The sequence below is a fragment of the Lycium barbarum genome, chromosome 1 (genome assembly GCF_019175385.1).
Source record: "Lycium barbarum isolate Lr01 chromosome 1, ASM1917538v2, whole genome shotgun sequence".
NCBI lineage: Eukaryota > Viridiplantae > Streptophyta > Magnoliopsida > Solanales > Solanaceae > Lycium > Lycium barbarum.
In genome coordinates this window covers 132,382,063-132,401,019 of record NC_083337.1, presented here as the reverse complement: position 1 = coordinate 132,401,019, position 18,957 = coordinate 132,382,063, and positions in this window count along the sequence as shown.

Genomic DNA, 18,957 nt, shown 5'->3' with positions numbered 1-18,957 from the left:
AGAAGAAGAAGAGGGTCGTGGATGATCGACCGAGGATTAGGTGGGGAAGTTTGACTCTGTCTAGTGCCCTAGAGATGGGGGAGAAGTTGAGGGCTATGAGAGCGTGGGATAGTAGGGGGGATGCGAGCAGTATGTGGGATAGGACGGCTAGTTGCATCAGGGAAGAAGCTAGATAGGTATTGGGGGTCTCACGAGGCCGCCGTGGTGGGCACTGAGGGGATTGGTGGTGGAATGGAGAAGTCCAAGGGAAGGTAGAATCAAAGAAGCAGGCATATGTGAAGTTAATTGGTAGATATCAAGGATGATGAAGAGAAGCGGATGAACAGGGAAAAGTATAAGATGGCGAGAAAGGAGGCGATGTTGGCAGTTTCGATGGCTAAAACGGCAGCCTTTGAACGCCTTTATGCAGAACTAGAGGACAGAGGTGGGGATAAGAAGCTATTTAAGCTCGCCAAGGCGAGAGAGAGGAAGGCACACGACTTGGATCAAGTGAAGTGTATCAACGACGAGGATGGCCAAGTGTTGGTACAGGAATCTCGCATTAGACAGAGATGACAATCATACTTTCATGAACTCTTGAACGAAGGAGGGGACAGAGACATTGTGTTGGGAGACTTGGAGCACTTGGATAGGCGTCGTAAATTTGGATATTGTAGGAGTATAAAGGTTGAGGAGGTTAAGGGAGCTGTTCGTAGGATGCGCAGGGGAAGAGCAACCAGACATGACGAGATTCTTGGGGAATTTTGGAAGAATGCAGGCAGGGTAGGCTTGGAGTGGCTGACTGGGTTGTTTAATGTCATTTTCAAGACAGCGAAGATGCCGGAAGAATGGAGGTGGAGTACAATGATTCCTGTGTACAAGAACAAGGGAGACATTCAAAGCTGCAACAACTATAGTGGTATCAAGCTGCTAAGTCACACTATGAAAGTATAGGAAAGGGTGGCGGAAATGAGGGTGAGGAGAGGTGTGTCTATTTCAGAGAACCAGTTTGGATTCATGTCGGGGCGCTCGACTGCAGAAGCCATTCATATTGTAAGGAGAGTGGTGGAGCAGTATAGGGAGCGGAAGAGGGACTTGCACGTGGTATTCATTGACCTAGAAAAGGCCTACGACAAAGTGCCAAGAGAGGTCCTATGGATATGCTTGGAGGCTAAAGGTGTACCTGTGGTGTACATTAGAGCGATAAAGGACATGTATGATGGAGCTAAGACCAGGTTAAGGATGGTAGGAGGAGACTCGGAGCACTTCCCTGTTATGATGGGGTTGCATCAGGGATCAGCTCTTAGCCCGTTTCTATTCGCCCTGGTGATGGATGAGTTGACGCGACAAATACAAGGTGAGGTGCCTTGGTGTATGTTGTTCGCGGATGACGTAGTCCTGATTGACGAGACTCGCAACGGAGTTAAAGATAAGTTGGAGGGCTGGAGACAGACGTTGGAGTCTAAAGGATTTAAATTGAGTAGGACTAAGACAGAATACTTGGAATACAGGTTCAGTGGCCTACCGCATGAGGCTGACGCGGAAGTAAGGCTTGGTACCCAGTGTTGACACCCAATTTTGTCCCTCCTTTATTCCTATTTTTTTTCTGCGGGCTTTTAAATTTATTAACGAGCTAAATAGTTTGTTTTCACTATTATTTTATTTGCTATTATTAATATCATTACTTTCATTTTCACTGTTCTACTATCAACATTAATAGTATTACTTTATCACAAGTTTTAAATGGTTCGTCATCGTTTCATTTTAGGATTTGTACTCGTTAAATTAATTTTACTTTATTAAACCCTTTACTTTCTACATACTAGTTATTAATTGTCTTCACATAATATATTTTTTACTGGTTATTAAGTTAAAAGCCCAAATAAATTAATTGAAGGAAGAAAAGGGCCACATTTTCGGACCAACAAACGGACCAGCCCATATATTAAATAGCCCAAATCAGCTCACCACTACAAACGGACCAGCCCATTACACATTTTAAATCCGACCCGGCCCACGGTTTCTATTTTCATCACCTAAAACCTAAACACAAAAGGGCAGCCGCACTCTCTCCTTCTCTTTCCTTCATCTTCCTCTCCTTCCCCTTTCAACCAAGAATCAAGTTCCTTTAGCCATGGCAGAACCCGCGCCCCCATTTTCGTGCAATACACACTCGTCCTTTTCATCTCTTTCCCCTTTCACACAAGGTCCATATTTCCCAACAACAATGGCAGATGTTGACCGACCCATTTTCGTGCAAATCTTCCTCCCTCCTTTATACGCGATCTGGTCAAACACAAGTGGCCAAAATAACTTCTGAAATTTCTGAAAAGAGAATCAACTTTAAAGATTTGATTCCGATTTCAAACGGCTATGCACTAAAATCCCGCCCATTTCGAACCCAAAAAACCCTAGCCTTTTACCTATAAATATGATCTTAAGTCATAGCCGAAGGTGGGGACTGATTCGGAAAAAAAAAGAATCCCGACTCTCTGTTTTAGTATCGGGTTCGATTCATCAAGAAAGGAAAGAAAAAAAAAAAGAGAAAAAAGATCCTTAGCATTTTTTTAGCTGGCAGTCTAAACTTTAAGATTGCTAAAAACATCTCGTTCTGTCTCGGTGAACTTTAGCCGCGACTAAGATATTCGGTTTACCCAACTTTAGTTTCGAAATTGTCCGTCGTATTCGAGAATAGATTCGAGGCTTCGCGTCCCGTTCACTGCACCCGACAAAGGTGATTTTTCCCTTCCTTAGTTGTTTTAATCAGTTTCTGTCGATTGCTTGCTGTTTCGTTTCACATTTTAGTTAAAATGTGGTATTAGGATGTTTTGGTGTCGTAGTCAGAAGATCAGCCTATCTATTCGTGACTTATTTGTTAATTAGCAAAGTATGCGATAAGATATTAGTTTATATGATGCGTTGGTTAAGTGATCATGTTTAGCTTAAATGCTGGTTGTTGTTGTTATTTTCCGCTGGTTCCCAATCTTATGCTAGTTCGGTTTATTTTTAGCTGGCTTTAGTTCCCTTTGTATGGAGTATGGTCGAACTGGTTGGTTTACTCTTTGTTATGTCAAATTGTTTGTAAACTGCTATTAGTTCAAGTTTTGTTCGGGTTAGGCGATCGGTTTTCATTTTCTAAAAATCTGTGTGTGTTATGTATGATCGAATGTGCTTGGAGTTTATGTAAAAGGTCAGTATTTGCTTGCCCCCTTTTTTTTTTTTTTTCAGATTCTGTTTTAGTGTAGTCTTTTCAGTGTGTTCGTTTTGTTTTGCGGGTTCTATCGCTATCTCACACTTTCGACCCATTGGTTGGCTCTGTTCTAGGTGTACTTAAGTTCGAGTATGAATTAGCTAATTAAATTCAAGAGTGCTTTCGTTTATTTGAGTTGTTGTATTATGAAATCTATCCCTACCTTTTTCCTTTCTGTGCCCACATGGGTGTTTTAGTCGTCTAAGTATGGCTTCTTCCTCATCTCAGTTTATTTCCTTTTTGTTAAGTTCTGTACGTATGTCAATTTCGTTATAGATTAGTTTAGTTCCGGAACACTGTTAGAGTTAGATAAAGAAGTCTCCTATATTCACCTTAAGGTTTTGTTTGATGTTTTTCTGCCATTCTGTTCCTGTTTGGGTTACAGTCTATCGGGTAAGCGGTTTAGTACTAGGATTCGTTTAAACGTGCGTTAGTAGAAAACATGAAGTTATCGTGACACCCTTCCAATATAGATCTGAATAGTAGCATTGTAATGTTCATGTGATTAGCTTGTAGTTCAATTTAAAAGACTATGCAATCTGGTTCCACTTCCTTTCATGTGATCATGATTCATGCGTTTTGAATATGTTAGGATCTTTAGCTGTCAATATGGTGTAGTATGAAGAGTAGACTAGTCAACCTAGTTTAATTGACGAATTTGTGGATGTTTCAGCATTACTTGGGTTTTCTGGAATATGTCTGTCTTACTATGTTTTCTCTTCTTCAAGAACAGAGGAGGTGGTAGAGTAAAGTCTGTCCATATATTCAACTAGTTCATCTTATACTAACAGCTAAAAGGGGTTCTGTTATAAGTACTACTACCTGCTCAAACGTTAATAGTTGATCCTTTAGTTAATTTAGAAGTTCTGGATCTGGTCGCATGCGTTCCATACTAATCTTTTTTTTTTTTGCATGTACACATCGGAGAAAACGGAGTCTCAATTCGGGACTCATCCTCTTCCACATCTGGCGTTGGGCTAAAGCCCAACATTGCCTCCTCTCGAGTCAGCCCATCCGCAGCCAAAAAAATAAAAAAGAATTCTGGGCCGAGGCCCATAACATTGGCAGCGAACAACAGCAATCCTAAAATGGGCTGAGCCCATTTAAGTCATTTTACTTCTTTATTGTATTTTCTTTGTGCATTTAATTTGTAATTACATGACTAACATTTTACTTGTTTTATTTGTTTAGATTAGACGAACCTTAGCGAAATTAGTCGGGTTGGTTTTTAGTAAATGGGTAGGAAGAACTAATATTTAACTCCATAGTTCCATTTTCTTTTTTATATTAAATTATCTATAGTACTTATAATATTTATCTATATTGAAATAACTGATTTTCAAGGGCGCGAAACCATGAACACATATTATACAAACATGAACTCAAATACATTTTATAAACAACTCTTCAAGTTTAAATCAAACACGTACATTTTTAGCTAGGCATAGTTAATAAACATGATAAAAAGGAGAAGGGAAATTCCATCTCGTCCGTACTCTTAAAAACAAAATTAGTTAAGGCCTCCTCCTTTTGAGTTATTTTCAATTACGTCTAAAACGTTACATATCCCGCGCTCCTTCAGTTCATAACTAAACTCTTTTATACAAATTATTATTTTTTGCAAGTCTTATTTTTAATAATATTATTACATTTTCCTTTAAAACTTTAGCAATATTTATAAGGTATTTCCCAAACATTTAGAACACTATATTTACACTTAGTCTAATTAACTCTAAGTCCGGTCGGTTAACCATTATTAATGGAACTTAGAGGATGCCTAATACCTTCCCTCTAAGTTAGTTGAACCCTTACCTAGAATTTCGGTTTCGTAGATTTAAAACGGAGTTAACTTTAGAAAATGACTTTAATAAACTTTAGGTGCCCTAATTCACCGTAAATAATTAGGTGGCGACTCCTAACTTTAAATAACCCCGGAATTACCCGGATGTTGTAAACTATTTTGACCCCGGTTAAAATAGGGTATAACAGCTTGGCGACTCTAAACCCACCAAACCAACCACCTACAAACACCACTTATAACACACCACCTCCAGTCCAAAACGCTCCCACTGTCCAAACTTATGCAACCCAGCATATACAAGGGGCACATTTTGCCACTCCTAATGCGCAATATGTTCCTCCAGTATATGCAGCGGAAACACAAGCCTTCACCAACCCAGTAACGGTCAGGTTCCAACCCGAGGTAGATCAATACGAGGAAATGGAAAAGGAGGCAAAAGCAAGGGCGGATGATATGTTGTTGAAAGAGATCCACAGTCTCAACGAAGCAATGAGAACTTCAAGTTGCTAGGGGAAGTAAGAGTGTAGAATACGAAGATCTGTGTGTCCAGCCTGACGTCGATTTGCCCTTAGGCTACAAGCCGCCAAAATTTGATACATTCAATGGGTCAGGCGACCCTCATACACACTTAAGGGCTTATTGTGACAAACTGGTCGGAGTAGGTAGAGACCAGAATATCAGGATGAAGCTATTCATAAGAAGCTTATCTGGTGAAGCTCTTACTTGGTATACACAATAGGACGTCCGTAAATGGCATGGTTGGAGTGACATGGCCCAAGACTTTATGGACCGATTCAGTTTCAACACCGACATCACACCGGATAGAGTCTACATGACTAAGTTAACTAAGAAGTCAACTGAATCGTTCCGTGAGTATGCACTGCGTTGGAGGTCAAAAACAGCCAGGGTTCAACCCCCGATGAGCGACAGAGAAATGACTGCCACCTTCATTGAATGCCAAGCTGGCATATTTTATGAGAAAATGATAGGCATGATGGGGAATAAATTCACAGAAGTTGTCAGAATGGGAGAAGCCCTAGAAGAAGGAATCAAATCAGGGAAAATTCAGGATCTTACGGCTTTGCAAGCTGTAAACAAGGCTATTCAATCTAGTTCTATCAGCGGGGTTAAAAAGAAGAAAGAAGATGTCGCTGCAGTCCTGAATGTCCCAGGACATGAGCCGAGACAAGCCATTACATACTTTAACCCCCCACAACAATCTTTCTACCCTTACCACTACACTGCACCTTACCAAACTCCACTATCTCCTTACCCTGTCTACAACGCTCAAGCAAACTACTACCAACCCCGAGCACCTCCACATCAAAACCCACGTCCATATCAATCTGTTCGAGCTCCCACTTACCAAAATCGACCACATACCACACCTAAATCCCGTCCAAACCCTGACATCAAAAACACCCGTAATTACACTCGGTTCGCTGAACCCTTGGCTCAATTGTTCGAAAGACTGAAAGCCGCAGGCGTGGTACAACCAATTGAGGGAAAAATTCCCGATCCTATTCCAAGATGGTTTGATGGCTCCAAGCGTTGTGCATACCATTCTGGAATTGCTGGGCACGACACTGAGGATTGCTACAGGCTCAAAAACAAAATTGAAGCCTTAATTAAGGAAGGAGCGATCCAACTTACTAGAGCTCAGCCCAATGTGGACAACAACCCTTTACCTACTCACGACAATCCTAACGTGAACATGATAACTGTTAAGGAAGAGGGGGATCTGAAAAGAAACATTATGCCCATTGGAAAAATAGAAAAGGGCACGTCATCAACTTTTGTTGCTCCCGTGGGAACAATTCAAAAACAAGCCCCAATAGAGATTGCTGCTACAACTACTCACAACACCGAAGGTGATGACATAAGCCTGAAAGCTAGCAATTCAAGAAGAAAACAAAGGACGACATTAAGTTAGACAGCCTAGTTTGCAACCCTTCCTTTAACAATCAGTACGAACTACGCTGACCTGATTCCCGTGGTGGGACGTAGGCAGCCCACATAGGGTTCGGTTGCATTATAACAGAAAATCCAAAAGTCCTTATACAAGGGGAATTATGCATAACCTGATTCCCTCGGTGGGATTCACAGACTTTTGACATACGACTTAATTATATTTAGGTAGAAATCCAACAAACCTTTTACCATTACACAACAGAACTACGCTGACCTGATTCCCTTGGTGGGATACGTAGGCAATCCACGTCGGGTTCGGTCCCTTTATTAGAAAATCTTAAGCCATACTATATGAACTACGTTCTGACCTGATTCCTTGGCGGGATACGTAGGCAACCTATATAAGGTTCGGTCACACCACAACATAAGTCTAGTACACCCTTCTGAGCCTAAAACTGGGGCATATTTTGAAAGATTAGACAAGAGTAGAGTTAGACGTTGACGAGATTAAGGACAGGAAATATTGTAGACAAATGACTTTTCAATTGTTTCAGAAGTGTCACAATCTGAAGTTGGCAGAAATATTTTACAACTTACATATATATATTTACATATATATATCTTTCCTTACATACATACATTTACATATATATATTTCACAACTTATATACATATAGTTACATTTCCTTATACATATACTTGCATACCTACCTTTCAAATGAAATACATTCTTTCAATCGTTTTCACTACTATTTATCTACCGAGACTTCGAACGGAGATCACAAGATCCAAACAGACAAGACGAATGGAGCGCCAACAACGTCAAGTTTCGAGTCAACACGAATCGACTTCCCCCTCCCAAACTAAGAATTTTTCTTTGAGTGCAGGAACAAAAGACCGCGAGACTAACAGTGGTTGAGATCAAAGACGAATTAAATCAGGATTACATCGAAGACGTCATCAACATCATAAGCCAAACGGCTATTCTATCACTTTACTCCATACTTTATCAATTATTTTTATCATTCACTTTACCTACTTTAACCACTTACCCTTAACTTTACAGGAATCAACATTAAGTCTCCGAAGACAACCAGAGGCATCATTTGGCTATTCAACCTCTTCTGCATTAGCCAGACGGCTACACTATCACTCTACTCTACCAATTACTTTATCATTTACTTTACCAACTTTATCCTGAACTTTACAGGAATTTTCATCAAGTCTCCGAAGACAACCGGGGGCATCATTCGGCTATACAGCCTCATAAGCCAGACGGCTACACTATGACTTCACTCTCTACTTTATCATTCACTTTACCAACTTTAACGACTTTACCCTGAACTTTACAGGAATTATTATTAAGTCCCCGAAGACAACCGAAGACATCATCCACTTTACGACTTTATCCCGGACTCTACGGGAATCTGCATCAAAGTCTCCGAAGACAACCGGAGATATCATATGGCTATACAGCCTCATTTTCATAAGCTAGACGGTTGCACTCTTACTTCACATTTTACTTTACTAATTACCTTATCATTCACTTTAATAACTATACCTTAATTTCACAGATATCCTCGGGTCCCCGAAACAAGTTGAGACATCGTTTGGCCATATGGCCTCATCAGCATATCATTTACCATCAAGTCCCGAAAACAACCAGAGAAATTATATGGCTATACAGCCTCATCTGCATAAACCAAGCGGCTACACTTTTACTTTACTCTCTATTTTATTACTTTACTTTACCATCCACTTTACCTACTTTAACGACTTTACCTTAAATTCCACATACATCATTTATCACCAAGTCCCGGAAGACAGTCGGAGGCCTTATTTGTTATATCCTGCATTTTCGAACGTCGAATTATTTGTAAGCTGAGGTGGGACCCACACGTCAAGATTTTTTTTGGGACATGTGACAAATTATATGAATCACATATGTGAAGTTAAACACAACTCAAGAAGGACCCTTGGGCCAAATCAAAGTGGAAGCCCTCCAAAAGGACAATTTAAGGAAGCATTTTCGGATGATCTGACTTCCAGGGGCAAAAAAGGTATTATAAGTTTGGAATTTGGGAAAACGCCCAGAAATAAAAGTTGTAGATAATTGAATTATCTTTCCATCCATAGGTCGTGGGCCCTCATACGATATCGGGATCAAAAGTTATGACCGTTTTACTGAACAAACATCCAGTCAGAAATTTTAACTCTACGCGATCGCGCCAGAAGGCAGCGCGATCGCGAAGAGCAATTTTCCAGCTGCTTCTGGCAGCTTCCAAATCAATCATAAAGTGGGGGAGACCCCCTCATTTTCAGCCAAAACCCACGAAAAACACCCCAAAAATCCCAGAAAATTTTCCAACTTTCCACCACCAAATTTTAGCCCAAACCAGGTATAATTTCCCAATTTCAGTCCGGATAGCGTATAGTTTTCACTGCAGAATCGTATGGCAGTGCGTTGTGGCATAAAACTAAGGTGAAAAAGGGAAGATACAACAATATTAAAAGGAGAAAGGTATGAATCTCTTCCTATTTGTGTTAATACTAGTTTATTTACGAAGAAGACGCGATTAAATAATTGTATACTGAGTTAATTACTTATAAAAGTTGGAAAACAGCGTGTGGGCTGTTTTATGGAATATGTTGATATGAAAAAGGATATTATTGATGTTGGTATTGTTGACTGCTGAATTAAAAATTCGGGCTAGGCATATAAGCAGGGGAGATGCTGCCCAAATTTCTGTAGACAAATAGTGAATTAAAGAATGCTAAAAGCCTTACTATTGACAATTGGCAAATGTGACCATTTGTAGATTTTGAGCGAAACGGGAATTGAATTTGGACAAGCGTAAGACGCAGCTAAGGTATGTAAAGTCTTTCCCTTCATTCTTAGGCATGTTCTGAACATAATAGGCTCGGCCGCGAGCCTTAAATACGACTCCGTTCCTCGGAATTCGATATGGAAATCTGCTCCAATTCCTTCAGTAAGATTGAAACCATGTCCTTATAAAATATCTTTAAAGTATGCTTTTGTACGAAACCTTCCTAAACGGAGCCGGAATACTTTCGAATGATTATGGATGACCTCATAAGGTCTTTTATCAGTAATTTATGTATCTTGCCTCGAGTTGGTCCGAGGTGGGCCCACGGAGCCCCGATACCCCGTGAATGATCTAAATTGCCTCATTTCCGTCCGTTTTTCACAGGCAACATCTGAACTATCATTTTGAACATAATATGACTGTTTTTATATAAATCTCACAATATGGTTTTGATATCTGAAAATCTAGTTCCGGTTATGATCTGTCGTGCCTCCCCAAGTGACGTGTAGGTGCGTAGTTTGAAAACTATCTGAATACTTTGATTCGATCTGCCAGTTGGCCTATTTCTGTTCCGTTGAATCTGTACGACGATCTGTACGTATGTGGTTTTTCATTAATCAGTTCGTGCATGTGCTATGATTCCTTTCACCGGATCCCGGGCCGGTATGTATATCGTGCGGATGGGCCGCCGAGCCCCATATGTGAATTCCGAAGTATGATGTGTCCGGTTTCGGGGTACTGTGGTATATGTCCGTCCCCGGTTACCGAGGATATATTATGAAGTATGATGTGTCCGGGCTCGGGGTGCTGTGTTATCTGTCCGCCCCCGGGTACCGTGGTTATGTTATGATGTGTGACAGAGATTGGAGAAGAATTTCTGATATCTGACGTATTGTGGTGCCAATGGCAGGAGTGGCGACCACGTTCCTGTACCCTATGTGTGATTCTGTCTGTCTGTATGATTTATGATTCTGTCTGTCCGTCTGGATTATCTGACCGACGGGTTACGCTTCTGTCTGTCCGTCTGGATTATCTGACCGACGGGTTACGCTTCTGTCTGTCCGTCCGGATTATCTGACCGACGGGTTACGCTTCTGTCTGTCCGTCCGGATTATCTGTCCGACTGGCTATGATTCTGTCTGTCCGTCCGGATTATCTGTCCGACTGGTTATGATTCTGTCTGTCCGTCCGGATTATCTGTCCGACTGGTTATGATTCTGTCTGTCCGTCCGGATTATCTGTCCGACTGGTTATGATTCTGTCTGTCCGTCCGGATTATCTGTCCGACTGGTTATGATTTTGTATGTCCGTATGGATTCCGATCCTGTATGTCCGTAGGGATTCTGATTTTGTCTGTCTGGACCATGATTCTGTCCGTCTGTCGGGACCATGACTCTGTCTGTCCGGCTTATGAGCCTGTTTATTATATTTCTGCGCTTCCGGTCCAGATCATGATTATGTTTGATATATTTCTGCTTTACATACTCGGTACATTTTTGTACTGACCCCCGGTTCTTCGGGGGCTGCGCTACATGCCCACAGGTACAGACGCACCAGGTGATACGCCGCCAGCGTAGGGTTCTGATTCAGCTGTTTTGAAGAGCTCCTTTGATCCGGAGCATACACTTTTGGTATATATCTTCTGTTTTCCGTATGTTCTGTATGTATGGAAATTCTGGGTACGGCGGGGCCCTGTCCCGTTATATGATTCTGTATGTGTGTAGAGGCCTGTAGATAGATGTGTGGGTTACGGGTTTCGTCTGTATGTTAGCCTTATCGGCTTATCTGTAAATGTCTGCATGTTCAGGTATATATATATGTTTGCGCGCGTGCCGTATCTGTATCGGCCTACTTCTGTAACATCCGTTTGAAAAAAAAAAAAAGAAATCTGTACGATACGAAATTCGGTCAGATAGGTATGTACAGGTACCCAGCTAGGGTACCAGTCGCGGCCCACGGGGTTAGGTCGTGACATTATTATTATCATTAAAGTCTCCAAATACAACTGGAGATATTATTGCATCCTCGGCATACACATCACACATTCATTCAAGTCCCTGAAGACAACCAGAGACAACATTTGGCCACACTGCCTCATTATAAGCCACACGGCTTCGTCCTCACTCTCGCACTCATATTTACTATCATTTTACACTCTTTATAATTTTACACTTTCAACTTTATTACTAATTTTGACATGAATTTCAGTTTTGACAGAAGGTACAATCTACATACAGAGACGCAGCGCAACGTGGAACTTTATCTTACGCAGTGAACTGGAGCAAATATGCTGAAGAGGATTATCAAACTCACAAGCAAAGGTCACAGATCTACTCCCGAACTCAACTTCTCCTACGTCCACAAACATGTGATACGTAGGTCAATTTTTCTTTCATATCCACCGTCAAAACTCTACTCAGTCAACTCCTTTCACAATCTTGTAGTTTTACTATATCCCAGTATTACCATAATTCAACACTGGGGTAAAAAGCGTAGCGTCAATATCGACCCTCTTCTTTCCAACTTCATACAACTTGATTTTCACAAAAACCCGAGATGTGTAGGAAATCCGGAAAGGGTTTGACCATAATTTTCCAACATTCCTTCTGCCCCATAATATTTTCCACCGATTTTCCTAACCCATATTTTCTCAAATTCTTCCGAGTTCACATTTGTTGGTCGAAACAAAATCGGCTTTCACGTCAACTTCTTTGCCCGAAAACTCTTACATCGTCTCCGGTCGAAGAGGGGGATCTGTTGACACCTACTTTTGTCCCTCCTTTATTCCTATTTTTTTTTCTGCGGACTTTTAAATTTATTAACGAGCTAAATAGTTTGTTTTCACTATTATTTTATTTGCTATTATTAATATCATTACTTTCATTTTCACTGTTCTACTATCAACATTACTAGTATTACTTTATCAAAAATTTTAAATGGTTCGTCATCGTTTCGTTTTAGGATTTGTACTCGTTAAATTAATTTTACTTTATTAAACCCTTTACTTTCTACATACTAATTATTAATTGTCTTCACATAATATATTTTGTACTGGTTATTAAGTTAAAAGCCCAAATAAATTAATTGAAGGAAGAAAAGAGCCACATTTTCGGACCAACAAACGGACCAGCCCATATATTAAATAGCCCAAATTAGCTCACCACTACAGACGGACCAGCCCATTACACATTTTAAATCCGACCCGGCCCACGGTTTCTATTTTCATCACCTAAAACCTAAACAGAAAAGGGCAGCCGCACTCTCTCCTTCTCTTTCCTTCATCTTCCTCTCCTTCCCCTTTCAACCAAGAATCAAGTTCCTTTAGCCATGGCAGAACCCGCGCCCCCATTTTCGTGCAATACGCACTCGTCCTTTTCATCTCTTTCCCCTTTCACACAAGGTCCATATTTCCCAACAACAATGGCAGATGTTGACCGACCCATTTTCGTGCAAATCTTCCTCTCTCCTTTATACGCGATCTGGTCAAACACAAGTGGCCAAAATAACTTCTGAAATTTCTGAAAAGAGAATCAACTTTAAAGATTTGATTCTGATTTCAAACGGCTATGCACTAAAATCCCGCCCATTTCGAACCCAAAAAACCCTAGCCTTTTACCTATAAATATGATCTTAAGTCATAGCCGAAGGGGGGGGACTGATTTGAAAAAAAAAAAAAGAATCCCAACTCTCTGTTTTAGTATCGGGTTCGATTCATCAAGAAAGGAAAGAAAAAAAAAAGAGAAAAAAGATCCTCAATATTTTTTTAGCTGGCGGTCTAAACTTTAAGATTGCTAAAAACATCTTGTTCTGTCTCGGTGAACTTTAGCCGCGACTAAGATATTTGGTTTACCCAACTTTAGTTTCGAAATTGTCCGTCGTATTCGAGAATAGATTCGAGGCTTCGCGTCCCGTTCACTGCACCCGACAAAGGTGATTTTTCCCTTCCTTAGTTGTTTTAATCAGTTTCTGTCGATTGCTTGCTGTTTCGTTTCACATTTTAGTTAAAATGTGGTATTAGGATGTTTTGGTGTCGTATTCAGAAGATCAGCCTATCTATTCGTGACTTATTTGTTAATTAGCAAAGTATGCGATAAGATATTAGTTTATATGATGCGTTGGTTAAGTGATCATGTTTAGCTTAAATGCTGGTTGTTGTTGTTATTTTTTGCTGGTTCCCAATCTTATGCTAGTTCGGTTTATTTTTAGCTGGCTTTAGTTCCCTTTGTACGGAGTATGGTCGAACTGGTTGGTTTACTCTTTGTTATGCCAAATTTTGTGTAAACTGCCATTAGTTCAAGTTTTGTTCGAGTTAGGCGATTGGTTTTCATTTTCTAAAAATCTGTGTGTGTTATGTATGATCGAATGTGCTTGGAGTTTATGTAAAAGGTCAGTCTTTATACTTGTTGGTTGTTCCTCATGGTCAGGTAAACCCGCATTCGTTGTGATAATATGTTAAAAGACTCTATCTTCCTTTGCTTGCCCTTTTTTTTTTTTTTTTTTCTTTTTCAGATTCTGTTTTAGTGTAGTCTTTTCAGTGTGTTCGTTTTGTTTTGCGGGTTGTATCGCTATCTCACACTTTCGACCCATTGGTTGACTCTATTCTAGGTGTACTTAAGTTTGAGTATGAATTAGCTGATTAAATTCAAGAGTGCTTTCATTTATTTGAGTTGTTGTATTATGAAATCTATCCCTACCTTATTCCTTTCTGTGCCCACATGGGTGTTTTAGTCGTCTAAGTATGACTTCTTCCTCATCTCAGTTTATTTCCTTTTTGTTAAGTTCTGTACGTATGTCAATTTCGTTATAGATTAGTTTAGTTCCGGAACACTGTTAGAGTTAGATAAAGAAGTCTCCTATATTCACCTTAAGGTTTTGTTTGATGTTTTTCTGCCATTCTGTTCCTGTTTGGGTTACAGTCTATCGGGTAAGCGGTTTAGTACTAGGATTCGTTTAAACGTGCGTTAGTAGAAAACATGAAGTTATCGTGACACCCTTCCAATATAGATCTGAATAGTAGCATTGTAATGTTCATGTGATTAGCTTGTAGTTCAATTTAAAAGACTATGCAATCTGGTTCCACTTCCTTTCATGTGATCATGATTCATGCGTTTTGAATATGTTAGGATCTTTAGCTGTCAATATGGTGTAGTATGAAGAGTAGACTAGTCAACCTAGTTTAATTGACGAATTTGTGGATGTTTCAGCATTACTTGGGTTTTCTGGAATATGTCTGTCTTACTATGTTTTCTCTTCTTCAAGAACAGAGGAGGTGGTAGAGTAAAGTCTGTCCATATATTCAACTAGTTCATCTTATACTAACAGCTAAAAGGGGTTCTGTTATAAGTACTACTACCTGCTCAAACGTTAATAGTTGATCCTTTAGTTAATTTAGAAGTTCTGGATCTGGTCGCATGCGTTCCATACTAATCTTTTTTTTTTTTTGCATGTACACATCGGAGAAAACGGAGTCCCAATTCGGGACTCATCCTCTTCCACATCTGGCGTTGGGCTAAAGCCCAACATTGCCTCCTCTCGAGCCAGCCCATCCGCAGCCAAAAAAATAAAAAAGAATTCTGGGCCGAGGCCCATAACATTGGCAGCGAACAACAGCAATCCTAAAATGGGCTGAGCCCATTTAAGTCATTTTACTTCTTTATTGTATTTTCTTTGTGCATTTAATTTGTAATTACATGACTAACATTTTACTTGTTTTATTTGTTTAGATTAGACGAACCTTAGCGAAATTAGTCGGGTTGGTTTTTAGTAAATGGGTAGGAAGAACTAATATTTAACTCCATAGTTCCATTTTCTTCTTTATATTAAATTATCTATAGTACTTATAATATTTATCTATATTGAAATAACTGATTTTCAAGGGCGCGAAACCATGAACACATATTCTTTAATTATATTTTCATTCCTACTATATTGGGAATCTTAAGGTATTACTGATATACAAACATGAACTCAAATACATTTTATAAACAACTCTTCAAGTTTAAATCAAACACGTACATTTTTAGCTAGGCATAGTTAATAAACATGATAAAAAGGAGAAGGGAAATTCCATCTCGTCCGTACTCTTAAAAACAAAATTAGTTAAGGCCTCCTCCTTTTGAGTTATTTTCAATTACGTCTAAAACGTTACATATCCCGCGCTCCTTTAGTTCATAACTAAACTCTTTTATACAAATTATTATTTTTTGCAAGTCTTATTTTTAATAACATTATTACATTTTCCTTTAAAACTTTAGCAATATTTATAAGGTATTTCCCAAACATTTAGAACACTATATTTACACTTAGTCTAATTAACTCTAAGTCCGGTCGGTTAACCATTATTAATGGAACTTAGAGGATGCCTAATACCTTCCCTCTAAGTTAGTTGAACCCTTACCTAGAATTTCGGTTTCGTAGATTTAAAATGGAGTTAACTTTAGAAAATGACTTTAATAAACTTTAGGTGCCCTAATTCACCGTAAATAATTAGGTGGCGACTCCTAACTTTAAATAACCCCGGAATTACCCGGATGTTGTAAACTATTTTGACCCCGGTTAAAATAGGGTATAACACCCAGGCCGTTCAAAAGAAAGAAAGTTCCAAGTATCTTGGGTCTATTATACAGGGAGATGGGGATATCGACGACGATGTTTCACATCGTATTGGTGCAGGGTGGATGAAATGGAGGCTCGCCTCCAGAGTGCTGTGTGATAAGAAAGTGCCACCAAAACTTAAAGGTAAGTTCTACAAAGTGGTGGTTAGACCGACTTTATTGTACGGGGCGGAGTATTGGCCAGTCAAGAAATTTCACGTTTAGAAGATGAAAGTCGCGGAAATGCGAATGCTGCGGTGGATGTGTGAGCACACTAGGAGGGATAGAATTAGGAATGAAGATATCCGAGACAAGGTGGAAGTGGCATCGGTGGAGGAAAAGATGCGGGAAGCGAGGCTGAGATGGTTTGGGCATGTGAAGAGGAGAGACACAGATGCCCCAGTGCGGAGGTGTGAGAGGTTGGCTATGGACGGTTTCAGGAGAGGCAAAGGGAGGCCGAAGAAGTATTGAGGAGAGGTGATTAGACATGATATGACACAGTTTCAGCTCACCGAGGACATGACCTTAGATAGGAGGTTGTGGAGGACTCAGATTAAGATAGAAGGCTAGGTGGCTTATCCTTTCACCATAGTAATTGTAGTTTTGCTCATTTGTTTATTGCCATTTGATTTCTGCATTTGATTGCTGCTTATATTTGTTGGGCCGTTGTACTTTGGTTATCTTATTTATCTATAGTAGTTAATGCTCCTTTCTTTCCGGACTGTTCTACCATGACTTTCTCGCTTTTGTTATTCCTTGTTTTCATATTGTTTTCAATATGCTTGGTCCTATCTGACCTTTTCTTGTTTTTCCTCTCTTGTTCTCCTCTCTTGAGCCGAGGGTCTTTCGGAAACAGCCGCCCTACCTTTCAAGGTGGGGGTTAGGTCTGCGTACACTCTACCCTCCCCAGACCCCACATGGTGGGATTATACTGGGCTTGTTGTTGTTGTTGGAGATAAAGAGGAAAGCCACATTGAAATTAAAGTGGCATCTAAGTGAAAGACATCAACTTGTGTTCCTTGTTTTCTCTTGTGAGATTCCATGAAAACTTCAACATGAGAAGAAGTTTATCATCTTTTTTCTCTACCTGTGAATATACATAATCATATCATTAGTTGAATTTAGATAATGAAATATAATTTTTCTAACTTTGTTCAAATATTATTTATAAGGGAAAATAGTTTTAAGATACAAAAATTATTTAAAAAACATACATTTCAACAATAAAAAAAATAAAATTTTCTGTTTCGTAAATGACATTTTATTCATTGATTAAAAAAACACTTTCACAAAATTCTGAATGTGACAAGAAGTAAAAAAAAAAAAAAAAAAAAGAGTACAAGATCGGGGCTCATAAGAATTATAAAAAATAAGACATACATTTCAAGAACAAAAAAAAACACTTTTTGTTTCTGTAAATAGCATTTTATTCATTGATTAAGAAATCACTTAACAAAAATATGTGAATGAGACCAAAATAATAAAAAAACGAGTGCAAGAACGTGGCTAGTCATGTCAATTAAAACTACTTAGATTAATCAGATCCTCATCTCACCAGATCAAACCAATTTGTTTAAAACATAGGGTAAAACAAGTAAGAAATCAAAGGATATAAAATTTACCTTAGGTATATGTCTCGAGAGCAAAAGTTGAAATCAGGAATTGAGATGGAGAAGATGACGGTGCCATTTTTGTTTTATTTTGAGGGCTTAGTCTTCTAGGGTTTTGGGTCTCTTATCTCTTTAAAATAGGAAAAGAATGCTATGATTTAGGGTTAAAATTTTAGAGGGAAAAAAGCTGGAGGGAACTCTTTTGTTTTTTGTTTTTGTGTTGTCAATTACTTGTTCTTTTCAAATTTTAGGCATAGCTACGGTTTTTTCAAAATTAATTTCGCAATTTAGAGGTAAATTAGAGTAATCATCATGTTTCCCTCCTAAATCTTAATAATCAGAACAATAGAAAAAAATTAGGTAAAAAGTTTGTTAAGAAATTGCATTGTAATTTGATAAAAAAAAGTAATAAAATTTATCCATTTTGTCTATAACTTATTAATTATTGAACATTGTTTGAAGATAATACTCTTTTGATATAAATTACGATACAGATTCACTTCTATGTTGGTTATATTAAATTGTCAATACTTAATAGAACGAATTATAATTAATTTTTTAATAACCATTAAGTAATTGAATTAGCAACAAATCATAAAGTTTTTGTCTTAATAGATCAGGTCCAAGGTAATGGACATAAAGAATACAAAAGAAATTTCGAATTTAAATTGTTAAAACTTAATACAACGAATTATAATTAAATTTCAATAATCATTAAGTTATTGAATTAGTGGCTAATCATAAAGCTATTTTTTAATTAAGAAATTCAATTGTTGGACATAAAGAACACAAAAGAAAGAATTTTGAATTTACAATATACCATTTATCCAGATCTAAAGTATCGATTCCAACAAATGTTGAACTAAAATAAATTTTTGATGTCAAATGGTTTGCCATTTGAAATGAATCTATTATTTCGTACCTTTCGTTCAATGAGAAAATGGGTCAAATTCTACAGGATCAAACTATGAGACTTAAGGAATGA